Raw genomic sequence first — 16,131 nt, forward strand, 5'->3', positions numbered from 1 at the left:
GCTTCATTTGTCGACAGATGGGCCATCTAGCAAAGGCATGTCCACGGAGGAGGCCTCGACCTACACCACAGCCTCAGCCCTAGCCTATAAGGGATGGCCTGTAGCCACAAACAGAGACACATCGCACACATGCAGAGCCACCCTTTGAGCCTAGGGCTCCAATGGAGGAGGGATGGCAGCCGGCCCGTGGTAGACGACGACAGGGGCCACAGCGTCAGCCTGGCACTCAAAGTGGCCCTCAGGAGCCTACTCAGCAATAGTGGGTTCCCACAGGGAACCGCTTTGGTCCTCTTGAGCAGGAGGAGGTCTCTGGTCCAACCCCCACCCCAGCTTCACCCTCGATAGCCCCTCCCCCCCCAGAGTTCCCCCCCTCTTCCTCATCCTCACCCCGCCTCCTGCTCCCGCCGCCTCTTCACCCCGCCCCTCTTCTCTGCCACTTCTCCCAGCTCCTTCTCCCCCCCCCCCCTCCTGCTCCAGTTCCACAGTTGACCCATGGGGCAGGGCCTTCTCCGATGGCTAGGAGATCTCTTGGCGGCACCTTTGCCACGAGTCGCCTAGCGAGAGAGGGTCAGCCTTTCTTATGGCCCCCTATGCAGGTACAGACATCTTCCCTTGCAGCTATCCCTCGTGGTCTGATGAGCATTGACATCCTGCGTCGATGGGACTTCTTTGACTATTGCTTCAATCGTTTTCTCAGCGATCCCTCAGCAGACCATGAGGCAGCCTGCCTGAGGGTCCATGCTCTGTTCCTTGCCACTAGGGGGACAGAGGCCTTGGACTCGGCAGTTGGTTTCTCCTTCCCCCTTTGCGGTAGGGCCCAGACAGAGTGGACTCTCGACTCAGTGTTGGGATGGTTGCACACACAGGTCCTAGAGTTCTCTCACCACATGGAAGAACTAGGAGTTACAGACTTTGTGGTCATTGGCCAAGTTTGCGGTGACACCTCCAGACTCAGCAAGATGTAGGCACATTGTGGTTTACTTCTTGCTGATACACAGTGCTTGCCATGCTATGTATACATTCATGAGGACTCCTGGACAGAGGAGGTTGCTTTACGTACGGCTCGCTCTGCTTGGGCTTGGGCTAGGCACTCGTTGTAATCATGCCTATCTAGAGGACGCTCGGATGCGGATTACTCCCCATCCAAGCCAGCCTCGAAGATAGCCCGTCTAGCTGCTGTGGCAGCATCTGTTCTCTTTTTCTCCCCATGAGAATCGTCTCATGGAACGTGCAGGGACTAGGTGGGCCCCAGTTTCAGCATCAGCAGGGCCGACTACGTCAAGAGCTTCAGTGTTGCCTTGTGGGAGGAGAGATTGATCTCCTTATGCTTCAAGAGCACCATTTGTGTGAGAGCCGCATTCGACGATGTGGTCAGCTTTTGCGTGGACGATATGATACTTTTTGGTCAGCTTCTTTTGGCCCTGGAGGCATCCAGGGTGGGGTATGTATGACTATTGCGGACTCATTGCAGTAGGCCATTGTGGGAAGAGGGATTATTGTGCCAGGCAGGGCTCAGTGGATTACTATGCAGGTTCAGGGTGGCCTAGTGGGTTTCCTGAACATCTATGCACCCAATGTGGCGAGTGCTCATGCAGAGTTTTGGTCACAGATTGTTGAGTCTCTGTTGCAGGCAGAACATTGGTGCATAGGAGGGGACTTCAACATGTTGGAGGACCCTTCTGACAGGATTGGTGGCAGCCATGCTACTGTGCATGGAGTTGAGTTGGTAGCTTGGGAGAGGTTTTGTATGACTCTGAGGGTCTCGGATGTGTGGCAGCACTCTGGTTTTGTGAGGCCCCCAAACAGTCTTGCCTTCTCTCGATCGGACCACAGAGTGGGAGGATTAAATCTTTCACGGATAGATCGCTTCTACACTAATGACCACTTCAGTGACTTGGGAGGGTCAGTGGGCATCCTGGCAGGGACCTCCTTCTCGGACCATGCACCAATGATCCTCACAGTGGCAGACAGGCAGAGGAGTGGGAGCACGATGCTTCGCATCCCAAAGAGGGTCTTGTTGGACTCAACACTCAGAGAGAGGGTAGAGGCTCTCTAGACAGAGGGCATGGACAGGCAAGATTCTCATGCTAACAGAGTGGCCTCAGGGCTAATTCAGATTAGCCATTTTTTTCTTCAGGAGTCTCTAGCTCGCAAGGCTGCAGTGAGAGAGGTGGAGCAGTGTCTCAGACAGGGCATTGCTTCATTACAGAGGATGCAAGAGCAGCATCCAGACAGTCCTTGGTTGGAGGAGCAGTTACAGTAGGCTTGACAAGAGCTTGCTATCACAGAGGAGAGGCGACATGAGTTTTCTTTCCACCGACAGGCATTTCAATGGACTCAGGTGGGCGACAGAGTGACTGGTGCTTTCTTTGAGGCAGTGGGACCTCGACACTCGCATGCCAAGGTCAATCAGTTGAGGAGCCCCAACGGGTCAGTTGCTTATGAGCCCGAGGATATGTGTGCAATTGCTACTGACTTCTATCGTGAGTTACTGTCTGCAGAGCCCCAGTCAGAGCGTCAGGATCATGCAGGGAGCAGGTTTGGGCACAGATGCCTTGTCTTATGACTGAGGAGATGCGTCAGTGACTAGAGATGCCACTTCAGCTTGAGAAGCTGCACACGGCTCTTAGGGCCCTCCCCCGTGGTAGCTGTCCAGATGAGGATGGGTTGACTCCCAGCTTTTTCTTGGAGTACTGGGACCTGCTTGGCCCAGATCTCTGTAGTGCTTTTCAGTACATTTTGCACATAGGAGTGATGCCTAACAACATGAGTGAGGGCCTGATCTACCTCATTCCCAAGGAGGGTGGCTCCTTGGATGAGATTCAATAGTGGCACTCCATCACCATCCTCAACTCAGCCTACAAAATTCTTGCCAAGGCTCTGAGTTTGAGGATTCAGCCACTTCTAGAGAGCCTTATACATGGGACCCAGACAGGTTTTTTCATACGACAGAGTTGACTGGGACTTTCTAGAGGGCACTCTACGCAAGATGGGCTTCTCAGATGCTTGGATCAGAGGGGTGTCAGCCTTGTACAGACATGCTCATAGTCAGGTACTTTTGGCAGGAGGTAGAGGTGATCGCTTCATGCTTACATGCTCAGGTTAGACAGGGCTGTCCTCTTGCCCCCTTCCTCTTTTTGTTCTATGCGGAGGCGATGAGGAGGTTTTTGATGTCACAGCAGGTTGGTCTACAGGGCTTAGCACTCCCTATTCGGGGAGATGAGCTACTGGACGTTGAGTCTGCCGACGACTCAGCCTTGTACTTAGATGGCCAGGAGGCCAACCTTCACAGATCGATGTGAGTAGGCTTTGGAGGCCTTCTATTGTGCATCGGGTGCACTGGTCAACTGGAGAAAGACAGTGGCTTTCTCTGTTGGTAGTGCTCTTGTGCTAGATTGGAGGTTTCAGATGGATTCCCCCAGGGACTGCACTTTGGTACTTGGGTTGTCAGGTTGGTTTGGACTTGTCTCCCGAGCAACAGATTGCTCCCCTTCTCCTGTCTATCAGGAGAAAGTTGTTACGTTGGAGCTCAGCACGACTTTCTTTGGTTGGCAGAGTAGTAGTTACCAACCAGGTGTTGTTGGCGACTATGTGGTACATCACTTCCTTCTAGATCTTCTCGAGTTCTTGTATCAGCCAAGTAGAGAGACTGATCAGGAACTTCCTTTGGTCAGGACGTGACACCATTAGGAGAAATATGAACCTTGCATGGGCCTTCTAAAGAATCCTAATTTTTAGGGATTAAGGCTAATGTTGTGTGGGGTTAAGGAGGCAAGGGCATTGAAGAAGGTAGTTTTGAGTAGGCTTTTCTAGCCTTTTTTTGGACAAATGTAGGATGTGGACTACTTTCTCTCTCTAGCTTTTTTTAAAAGGAAGGAAGCATAGGGATGTGACCACATAAGCAAAAAAGTGGGTCACTAAGAGTCAAAATATGACTTTTTTTAAAAAAAAAACATTTTTACTAATTTTTTACTTAAAACTCCCTCCCAACATATATACATATCCAAAAATCATTTTTTTGATTTTAAAAATATTTTCTCCCAAAAAGTAAAAAACACTTTGTTCTCTCCTCCTCCTTCCTCCTCCCTCCTCTCTCCCTCTCCTCTCCCTCCCTGCCCCTACCTTCCTCCTCCTCCCCAATCTCTCCCTCCCCCCCCCTCCCTCCTTCTCTCCTCCCATCTTCCTCAATCTCCCTACCCCTCCTCCTCTATCTTTTCATCATTTGCTTCTTCACACAACAGCTTCCATGGTGCTCACGGACCTCACAAATGGTTTGTTTCCACCACCACATACTCCGCACACCAAAAGCATGCATATTCTCTTACCCACGGCGTTTGCACCGAAGACCGCTAGTGAGGGTGATCAAAGGTCATCACAGGAACGTTGCACCGCTTGCGAGACCAATGTTGACATTTGGGTGGATGGCCATTTGTACCCTTACGATCTTATAAGCCGCTTCCATCCATCCTTTAATAGCCTTTTGACATTTCTTCAATTTCTTGGGAGGGGAGAAGCAGGCTTGTTAGGCTATTACAAGCGGTTGTGTATGGGTGCAGGTGCTTCTTTGCATGTGTGGATGCACGAATGTCAAGCTCTTCATCTCAAGACGACCGCATTACAAGAGATTTTTGCCTCTTCGGAGAGGGTGGTTAAAACTCTTGAACAAAAAATGCAAGAAAAGGATTCCCACATTAAGAAGCTTGCTGACACCATCACATACTTGAAAGAAACACCCCTTGGTGCAAGGGAACGCAAACGCACGTATTCATCCATTGAAACTCTTGCACATTCAGGAGGAGCGGATCCCGAATCCAGAAAGGTTATCCGTAGCAATGATGTTCACTTTAATGAAGCCAAATATCATTCTAAACCAGAGAGGATTGAGGAGATTAGAAGAGTTGTCTTCTAAGAAGATGGACCTGCACGTGCAAGACAAAATGTTAGGGCTCAAGAGGAGCAAGGACAGGATAGAGTGGAACCACAGGTTGTGGCTGAGCCTTAGCCACCTATTTTGTGTAAATCGGGACGTATCTCATGACCTCCTGATCGGTTTGTTCCATCTATGAACTATGTCATGTTGACTGATTGCAATGAGCCTTCATGTTACAAGGAAGCAGTGCAAATGAAGGACTCCGGGAATTGGCAATTGGCCATGCAGTCAGAGATGACAGCTCTGCATAAAAACCAGACATGGAAGCTAGTTAAATTACCACAGGGCAAAAAGGCTCTACCTTGTAAATGGCTTTACAGGTATAAGATCACCACTCATGATAGTCAGGCAAAGTACAAAGCAAGGCTTGTTTCCAAGGGCTTTAAGCAAGAACAAGGCATTGACTTTAATGGAGTCTTCTCACCGGTGGTCAAGATGACTACATTGAGATGCTTTCTTGCATTGGTTGCCATATTGGATTTGGTGTTGCACCAAATGGATGTCAAGACAGCGTTCTTGCATGGTGATTTAGATATGGAAATTTACATGCAGCATCCAGAAGGGTTTGTTGAGAAAGGCAAGGAAGATTTGGTATGCCAGTTGTTAAAGAGTCTTTATGGCTTAAAACAATCACCGAGGGCATGGTACCATAAGTTCCACAAGTTTACGCTTTCTCAAGGCTACAAACGTAGTGAGTTCGATCACTGTCTATATACAAAGAAGGCTAAGGATGGCAGTTGGCTGATCCTTATTTTGTATGTGGATGACATGTTGATTGCTGGCAAACACTTGGAAGAAATTTCAGCTTTGAAGTCAAAGATGGCAAAATCGTTTGACATGAAAGACATGGGTGAGGCAAGTCATATACTTGGTATGCGCTTTGAGAGAGACAGATCACAGAAGTTGATTTGGTTATCTCAAACAGAGTATATTGACAAGGTTTTGCAACGTTTCAATATGGAGAAGGGAAAGGCATTGAGTGTTCCATTTCCACCATATGTGAAACTTAGCAAACAAGATTGTCCTATGTCTGAGGAAGAAAAGGCTGAACTGGATAAGATTCCATATGCGTGTGCAGTGGGTAGTTTGATGTATGCAATGATTGCTACACGTCCGAATTTTGCATTTGCAGTGGGAGTGGTTAGCAGATATATGTCAAATCCCGGTAAGAAACATTGGGAGACAGTGAAAGGAATATTGAGATACTTGAAAGCTATAAAGAGTATGCGTATATGCTATGGGAGTCAGGAGCTAAGTGTAAAGGGTTTTACAGACTCAGATTATGCAGGTGACTTAGACAACCGAAGGTCTACGTCAGGGTATGTCTTTACATTGGCTGTTGGAGCAGTATCATGGCGTTCTAGATTACAAGATTGTGTTACTCAGTCTACTACAGAAGCTGAATATGTTGCAGCATCAGAGGCATGCAAAGAATCAATTTGGCTTAATCGACTGGTAACAGATTTGGGAATCAACGAAGAATTGCCTGTGTTATATTGTGATAGTCAGAGTGCTATACAATTGGCTCGCAATCCAGTTTATCACTCAAAGACAAAGCATGTGGATGTGAAGTATCATTTCATCAGGGAAATGCTCGAGGATAAGCAAATTCCGCTTGTCAAAGTTCACACCACAGAAAATCCTGCTGATCTACTTACAAAAGGACTTCCCTCAAAGAGTTTTGTGCATTTTCGCAAGCAGTTAGGTGTAGGGTAGTACATCACTTCTCTACATCTCTTATATATTAGCTTGTATAGTAGCTTCTATCACACTTAAAGTACCACATTGGACTTTAAGTGGGAGGTTGTTGGGGTATAAAGCCCAATGTGGTCGCCAAGGTAAGTGGACGGGCTGCCAGGTATGTACACATACTCTTTTGTTAAAACCTAATAAGAACTCACTATGCTCTACACATTACAGTAGAGCGAGTTCATCATATCGTCGTGCTCTTCTTCTCGCACTCTCTCTCGCGTCGCACTTCCGCTCGTACTCCTTCAAGGTCAACCTCGCAAAGAAGGCCACAAACGAAGATGTGTTCTCCCACATTGGGACATACCTACACATTCAGGACACAATGCCAACTTCCCTTTATGCTTCGTGCGCAACAAAGACAAGGGAAAAAGATAAGAAACAATCCATAAGTCCTTCTGAGAAGGGCTTTCTTTACACAATGTGGAACAATATTTTTGTGGACCTTAGAACGCTTCAATAAGCCATGCTTAGATTTTACGAGTTACCTGAAGAAGGTGACACACTTTACTTTTTTCTTTGGTATTGTTCTTATCATAGAAATTGAAGTTTAAGGTCTTGGCACTATTTATTTTGTAGTGCTTGACACAAAGTCTCTTTTGTGTTGAAACTCGATGAGTGTCAGATAGTGAAAGGCCAAAGGTTAAAGAGACTAAGTGTCACTCTAATGAACGAGGCTCTTTTGCAAACCAAGCGAAGGGATTCAGTTGAGCCATCTCCCACCCCATCTTTTAGAGTGCAATCAGAGAAAGACATTTGGTGGTTGGGTGCTATTGAGGTGCCCAAAGAGACCAATGGAGTACTTTCATGGATTTTTGAGAGAACTCTATGGATCATAGAAGTAATACACTCCCAAATTGCAGGTCAAAAGTTGGAGATCGAGAAAGCAACAACTCAATCGTTGACAGCAGGAATAGCGACTATCAAAGGATGCAACAAGAACCCAACACCAACATTGGGACTAGTCAACTTGAACGTGATGGTACATAGATATTCATGTCCTCATCAGTTTGTATGCTTACTAGATGAACACATGAATGAGACAATGATCCTTGGAATTCCTTGGATACGGACGTACAAGGTAGTACCAGATTGGGATACGAATCAGCTCAAGTTATCACCTAAAGGTGGACAACTCATTGTTCCAATTGCACCAAGCAAAGAGGAATGGAAAGGCAATTATCAACAAAGAAAACCACGAAGTAATTGATCTTCTCCATCCTCTCAACAAGAAAATTCTACCAGTATCATGCAAGGAGTCAGGCAAATCTGGGTACCGAGGACAAGTCGATTCAAATCTGGGTGCCCAAAACATCATCGATGGTACCAAAGACGGTTCCAAAAAGGTCAAAACACAGAGATGAGCTTCTCCGAGCAAGGAACCTAACACAAAATGGATTTGGAAGAAAAAGAAGCACTTATCTCCTCCGCAAACTATAAAACCAATCAAGCAATGGAGAGTTAAGTCTCAGAAGACTCCACCACACCATTCTGCACCAATCAAATCAAGCTACCAGTGGCGAGAAAAAGCTCAACAACAACCATTGTTGATACCAAAACCTCATATATACAATCAGCATGTTGAAGCATCCTGATGGCACAATCAAGCAGAGAGCACACAAGCTACAAGATTTGCTCTTTGGAAGACAGCATCAAAAAGCCTCGACATCAGAAACCCTTGAGTTAATCACTCAAGACCCACCTCTTGCACCGCATAATGGTTTAACCTACATTGATCTTCAAAGCATGGTAGAGCCAACCACGGCTATGCATAAGACACGATTGTTCAACCCATGCACACAATCATCCGAGAGTACGCCATCTACGAGGGGTGGAAGGGCACTAAGTAATTAAGGGCAATGTTTGAAGAGGGAGAAAAAAAGTTTGATGTTGACGTGTGATTTTTTGCAAAATTACCCAATAATGCCCTTATAATTCATCAACAGGGAAAATTTAACTGATAATATTTTTTCGATGAGTGTAAATAGTGTATATACTATCAGAAAATCATCAAAAAATAGTCCTTTTTTTTATTTTTCATCATTTTTCTTGATATTGAGACTTAAAAATGGAGAAATCTAACTTGTTCCTTTTGGAGAGAGAGCTTTTCGACCTCTTTCGCGCGTACTTTTCGGAGTCTACAGTTGTCCGTTTTCAGCGCCATCTCACACAGGACATGAGGGGTAAGTTCTTTACTCATCAATGATCCATTTTGTACGACTAGTAGCTAGTCTAAACCCCTAGAAAAAACCCTAGAATTCAAGCAGTACACGAAGACCTACGATCAAAAACTGACCATAGCAGCATGCCAACTCAACCAAATCGGATGGGATTTGAACTGTAGCATGCCCCAACATAATAGAACGTTTCTATATCATCAGTTGACCATTTGTAAAGGGTCGAGGGGGTCCCCATAAGAAAAGCTAGATTTTTGGCAGATGCCAGAATTGGGTTCTGACTCCACAGAAAGCTTGCATAAAAGGTGTATACACAATGTGCATGATTGGTTTCGTGAAATCAATCAAGCAAAGCCCTCAAAAATCAGAAAACGGCTCGAAGGTTACAAAGCATCAAATTCGACATACGACATCAAACTGACTCCAAATGAGCCAGAATTAGATGAGTTGCTTCACAACTATGTTGCGGACAAGTCCATACCCTCAAAAGTGACTACCCAACTCAACAGGTAGTGTAGTCACAAAAATCAGATATTTCAAAGTTGAAAAAGCAAAAGTGATGACGGCAAGACCAAACTTTTCTAAACTCAATTTAGGACTTGTTTTAGGTGTATAGAATGTGTTTAAGTCAAAAAATTTAAGTTTTGCAAGAAAAATGTGACTGCTATAAATAATCGTGATTATTTACTTTTGCACTATTTTTGCTTCAAAGTTGCATCATCACATCATCTATCACTTGTACACACCTAATACATGCCAAAATTCAAGTATGAGCCAAAATGATCACATATAAATTGCCAACAAATGCAAAGAAGTCTTTGCAAGCCAAATTCTTAGTTATGAGCCATATTTTTTGATCCAAATCACCTCATATCACATACACAAGGTCTATACAATGCCTAGAACCAAGTTGTACCAAAAAATGTCCATTTTGGTAGAAAAGTTTATAATCACGATTATTTACTTTTTGTCCAAAATGGTAGAAATTTGCAATTTTGCCATCATACATCCAAATTACATGATGCCCAAAGACACTAGCCAAGTTTGAACAAAAATGGAGCTCAGAATCTCAAAATCTCTTTACATCTACTGTTTCAGAGACCTAAAGCTTAAATCTGGCACCATTTTCATCCTATGCATCCAAATGAGCCCATATTTCACTCAGAGTATCTATTTGGTATACACTTCAAGCCTATGATGCCAAGTTTATAAAAAATTGAAGAAATTACTCACATGTAAATAATCGCGATTATTTACTTTTATTGCAAATTTTTTGTTTGGACTTTGTAATTTTGTTCCTTACATGTTTTTATGCATCTTTGCTTGTTCAAAAATTGATTTGAAGAAAATTGGACCAAAATAGTCAACATTTTAGACTGAAGGACATTTCAGAGAAAAATCTGTCAAATCTGTTAACTTTGACACTCTATTCACTGAACAGGAGCCATGCAAGCAGCAGAGAAAGCCAAGAAGAAGCTCAACCAAAAAGGAAAGTTGCAAGAGCTACCAGCATACCAACTAGACTCCGATTCAGTAAAGAATGCCAAAGCAACCTATCTTTCAAGAGAACAACTTGAAGAGCACAACACCACAGTGTTCACCGGCAGATTCAAGAGTGAGGAGGGACATCAGGTAGAGCTGCAACTTCTACCAAAAGAAGTGTATGATGTCGTTGCAAAACTCGAGACCAAAGAAGCCAACCGAAGGCTAGGACTCAAAGATTTCTATGAAAAAGAGCCGTGTGGAGTGGAGTTCCAAAAGTCTTATGAGCTTTTGTCCAGCTGAATAACATCAATTCACAAGAGATAAATAGCAGAAAGAAATGGAGGAGCTTGGTGAATTTCTTACAAAATTGTCAGATGCATGCAAAGCAAAAGATAAACAACTGACAGAAGTTACAAATGAACTTCTAATGACAACCCTGTCAGCTCAAAAGATCCAGGTTCAGTTAGATGTAGCAAATGCCTCCCTACAGTACTCCGAGCAAAGAATAAATGATCATGCAATTTTCCTGCGACAAATCCGAGAAAATTCCGCAATGTCCTCGATCAAAGGAACAGACGAGGTCTACAAGGCATTAGAGAAGAAGAATAAAGACCTCGAGCTGAAGCTTAGATTGGAGCAATCTCAACGCAGAGACCTGGCTTTGATGCGGGTCCAAAGAGAAGATGAGCTACTGAAAGAATTAGCAGAACTTAAAAGAGTCAACCAGCTATTGAGAGAGGGACGATCGAAAACCCAAGAAGAGGCAGGCACTTCAGAGAAGTCCCATGTAGAGATCCCCTCTATCTCATCCGTTGAGATAGAGACGCGGCCATCCGAAGAGCTAAGTGGCATGGAAGAGTTTCAAATACACATAAGTGAATCAGACACAGTGCCAATGATCCAGCTTTCAAAGGCTAAAGAAGATACACTGAAGGAAAAAACTACACAAGAGGTAGATGAGCAGTGGAAAGCAGCAATGGATTGGGAGCTGATAGTTCTTCACTCCATCAATGTTACACAACTCATTCCCAATCAAATCAATGTGCAATGGCACCAACAATCCGTGCCCTACCCTCTTATTAAAGTGGAGCTGCTACAAGTTAAAGAAAGGATTTATACTGACATGCAAATCGAGGGCGCAGATCAAGACCACCCGAAGTGGACGCTGATCTCGTTGAACAAGAACCCAAGGTACTTGATTTTGTTCACAAGAGCACCTGCAGCCCTGCAAAAGGATCTAACTTTCTATCATGTAACACGATTAAGGACTTGGCAAGCACATGAGGCACTACTAAAGAAGCGGCCAACTTGGCTGAATTACCCCAGATTGCCTACACCAACAAATGGACCACCGATGGAGGAGTACATGTACGGGCGCCATGTCCTTCTTTAGAAGCCTACCAGATTTATCATGTGCAATGTTATACAAAATCTGTCGAATGCTACTCATTTGCATCAAAGTGTTCCATGAGCTAGAGCAAGCAGGCGCCCCTTGGATATCATTCCTCAAGGGTAACAAAGGGTTGTGCTATGATCTCAGTGGGCAACCTTCCGAAGAAGTCCTCTATGGCTTCTACGCCATATGCATGTTTTTACCTTCTCACAATACGCTCGTGTTTGAGGAAGCATTCTACACATGGTTCTTCACTTGGCAAATGAAATATTTGGGCCAGTGATCAGCAACCTAACAGCACGCTTTGTAGGTTACTCAGCAGTGGAGCTAAAAAACAAATTCACTATGCAATTCTTATAGGTGTCAGATAAGGAAAGGAAAACCAGATATCAAAAGGCTCTAACAACACTTAAAGGCCGCCTCGCCAGCCGTCAACCCAAAGACTATTTCAGTCCATAAAGCTGTGTCAAGGATGACACAGGCAAGGAGGGGGGGAATGTTAGCAGTAGGCTAACCTAAATACCATTTTTCGAAGTTCTCATTGTAAAAACACTTATTATTTTGATAAATTGGGAATATTGTAACTCCTATTTTTTGGATAAACCTTGTAATCGATGAGCTGGGGCTACAAGCTTCCAGATTATATCAACGTGTCATGAGCCATCTTTGGTAGAACTCCCAGATTATTAGTTTTGACCACCAAAAACCTTGGCTAAGGTATAAAAGCCAATTTTTGTAAGTTTTGGATAATGAAATACAGTGTGAGCTAACGGCGCTCACTTCTCTCCTTCTCGCGCTTCCTACTCCCTCCTCGGTTATCACATTGCAGTCGTGTTTGTTGCATTGCAACCGCAGGTAAGAGCTCTACGCATTGACGTAAACACATCACGATATTTAGTAGCTTTTGGCATCGTCGACCCGCGGCCTAATTTCATCATAAGTAGGAATTTATGCTTCAAAATCAAAAACTAAGCATAGGCGGGGTATTGGGACATCATTGCTAAGCATTTAGGTGCATTCTGGGTCAAAAATCCACTGCTGTTAATAATCATGATTTTGGCACTTGACCTACAGTGGGGTTTGAGACCATAAACATGTGTGCTTAAGTCTTATAAACATGTCATAGAAGTTTTGTTACGTTTAGATGTCATTTGATGGTGTACAGGATATGATTTGTTTATCGATGAGCGATTGGCTTTTGGTGATTTTAGTCACTTACTTGAGTGTAACTTGAGTTAGACGCGATTTGTTAGTTGTTTTTTGAGAGATTGACAACCTCTTGTAGCCTCTATGCACTAATTGAGTCAATTTCGTTCCATGGATTGATAATTTAATTGTGGTTCTCGCTAAAACTGCAATAAGATAGGATAGTGAGATTAGACACGCTCGGATGGGAGAAATGAAACAACACACAGGACACAAACTCGACGTCTCTCTATAGCCCAGCAGATATCCAACACCCCAAGCCACACAGAATCACACATACGTACACTATCTGTAACTGGCACCGAACAGTCTCGCTTACGAGCAACTTTGGCTACACACAATCCCCTTTACCAACACACGCACCAATGCACCCATATCTGTACATCCACTCACACCGGAAGACCTCGCACACCTCGATCGGATACAAATCCACTCTCAACTTGCAACCACAATCAATCTCTCTCTCTATCTCAGCACACACACACAATCCGGAGCCGTCGCTTCCACGGATTCTCGACACGAGACAAGATGGACGAGATTGATAAAGTCCGAACACAAAAAAACCCAATATCCTTCATAACAAAAAAACTAGTACAATGGTGGTGTCGACAATCTTCACATTCTTCATCATATGGCGCATCTTGGCGGCCTCTCCCTTGCTCGCTCTTTTGTAGCTGGCTTCCCTCGTTGGCAACCTTCTTGCTTCGTTTATCTTGAAAAACTCCACAATGGCGGCCACTTCTTCTCGTTCAAAGGCTTCGACTGGCGCTCCTTCGCTCACAGTCCTTCTTCCAAAGCTCCTTCACTTAAAGCTCTCGATCATCTCTGTCAAACTGCACATGACGCCCTCTGAATCAGCCAGGCACGTCTGGCAACCTCTCCAAAACCTCCTTGCTCACGGCTTGTAGCCGTCACGCTACTCAAGGCGTCGCCTTCTTTCCTCATATGGAGCTAATCCCTGTATATTGGCCGCCCCCATTCTTTGGAGCACTCGACACCCCTCAGCCAGCCCCTTGTGGTATCCACGGTCCTGCTCATCAACACCTCGGTCCCTACAAGCTCGCCCCCCACCAGTCCTTGGCGAACTCCCCTTTCACTGCATGGCCACCTCCTCCTGCATGGCCACCCAGTGGCGCAACCCTTGTGGCCTCCTCTTCAACAGCGCCCTGTCCTATTCTCTTCAATCGACCCGGAGGTCATGCCTCCAGTGGCTGCAGCCCCCGCGGCTTCCTTCTGGACCTGCCCCTTGATCTCTTGGCCCCGGCAACTGATGGCGCCCTCAGCACTCTTGCAATTCCCTCCTTCTCCGGGCTTCACGCACCTATAGGCCCCTCACCTTCATGGCCTCCTTAATCCTCCTGTTCCATGCCCCAGGTGGCCCCTCCCAAGCCAGCCCGCCTCCTCCTTTCCTGCATCCCCTGCTCACCCACAGATGGCCCCCTTTGAGTGCACCTTGATCGGGCTCCCTTGCAGCCCCCTCTTCTCTCCCTATCCGATCTGCCACCCCTCTAGCTGTTGGAGTCGCCACTATTCCTTCCAGCAGCCCGTCTCTGGCCGCTCTCTAGTGACCCTTCAGCTCTGATGCCCCCCCCCCATCAGCTCACGGCTTCCCTTGTTTGGCATGCCACCCCGTTTTGGCAACTCCTGCTTTTTCTTATGCATGGCCACAAGGTGTCGCTAATCTTGCTCACTATCGGCTGCTCCTCATGCAACTCGCCAAAGACGGGCGGCTCTCCCCGGATTCTGCTCGTCGCCATCTATTGTAACTGCAGCTCGCCATTATCTTCAAAAAAACAATTTCCTTTTTTTATAAAAACTTTGACTTAGCTGCGTTTCCCGCGCTGTTCAATGGCCGACACCTCTCGATTCCCTTCTCCACATGCCTTCAACTGCGAGCCTCCATTGCATCATAAAACACTTCCTAGAAGTCACCATAGTATTGACAGCTAGATAGTTGCACAAATGAGCCACACCCAATGCCGCATACCACACCGCAAAGAGCACAAGCGTCGGAAACCTTGCACTCAATAGAGCTAAAAATCCATGAATGGCCTCCCAAATGCCACATTTGGCATACACACCACAATTGGGCCTGTTGAACATGTCATCAAGAGTAATTTCAACCCCGCACCCAACTGCCTACAACTCTCCATGCACCAGCTTCTGACATGTCTTCTTCACATATAAAACGGGCCTTCAACAATCTCGAACCACTAGGCATGTCTCGCACATTGTCAAATAGAGTGCACTGCAAACATCTTGCTCAAAATCCCATATCACAAGCTTCATAGCACCTTTATCCAGTATCCCTTGTTTTATTTCCAAGCTTGTGATATTAGCCTTTGCTCCTGCCACCTGTGATAGGAAGAAACACTGACCGTTTCCACTAGCAAGTGCTCATCTTTGCGCCCCTATCCCCTAGCTGCATCAAAGACCTTCCCAATGTTCTCATCATTTGCCTGCGAACTGCCATGCCTAGGCTTCTTGCGCTTCCATAGGTCGGCCATCTTTAGCTGTACCAACGCGTCCCACATCCTCCGAACATAGACTCCTAGGGCTTGGGCTCAATTATATTCCTCCTTCTCCTCCACCCCCACCAAATTCCATACTAAAATCATACTCTAATTTAAAAAGAAACCTTCATTTTAAAATGTTTTTTAAAGATGCTTCCCCTCCCACTACCCTCTCTCTATCTATCCCTAACCCCTAGGGGATTCACTCTATATACAAAACCGGTGCCACCTGCGAGCGGACAACTTTGATAAAACCCTTATATATGACTCGTATTAGGGAATATGACCCCCTTTCTATGCTTATACGACAATCCATGCAAAAAACTAGCATACCTCTATCTTACATATAAAATTTAGGTCTTACATGATCTAACTGAGTACAACTAATCAAAGAGCGTGTAGCATAGTGATTAGCAACGTACTAAGGAACCACTTCTATTAATAACTAGATGTACCCTCAATGTGTCTTAGTTTGACTTTCAAACTATGTGCCCATTCAGCCTGCACTCTAGCTACTCGTCTAATTTAGAACCATCTAAATTACTCACAAAACATGGTTACAAAGTTTTGTTAGGTTCTCCGTATAAATTTACATCTATACAAACTCTTTATAGATTTCATCCCTCAACAAATGAACTATATACAAATCAGTGTTAGTTCTTGCATGTATCTTTGTAG

At 45.2% G+C, this 16,131-nt stretch overlaps 1 pseudogene; it reads left to right on the plus strand.

The window, feature by feature from the left end:
- Positions 1 to 15,382: 15,382 nt before the first annotated feature.
- LOC147437122 (uncharacterized) overlaps positions 15,383 to 16,131 on the plus strand; it is a 54,504-nt pseudogene continuing 53,755 nt past the window's right edge.

Source organism: Adiantum capillus-veneris, chromosome 17 (genome assembly GCF_014529385.1).
Source record: "Adiantum capillus-veneris isolate H3 chromosome 17, ASM1452938v2, whole genome shotgun sequence".
Taxonomy (NCBI): Eukaryota; Viridiplantae; Streptophyta; class Polypodiopsida; order Polypodiales; family Pteridaceae; genus Adiantum; species Adiantum capillus-veneris.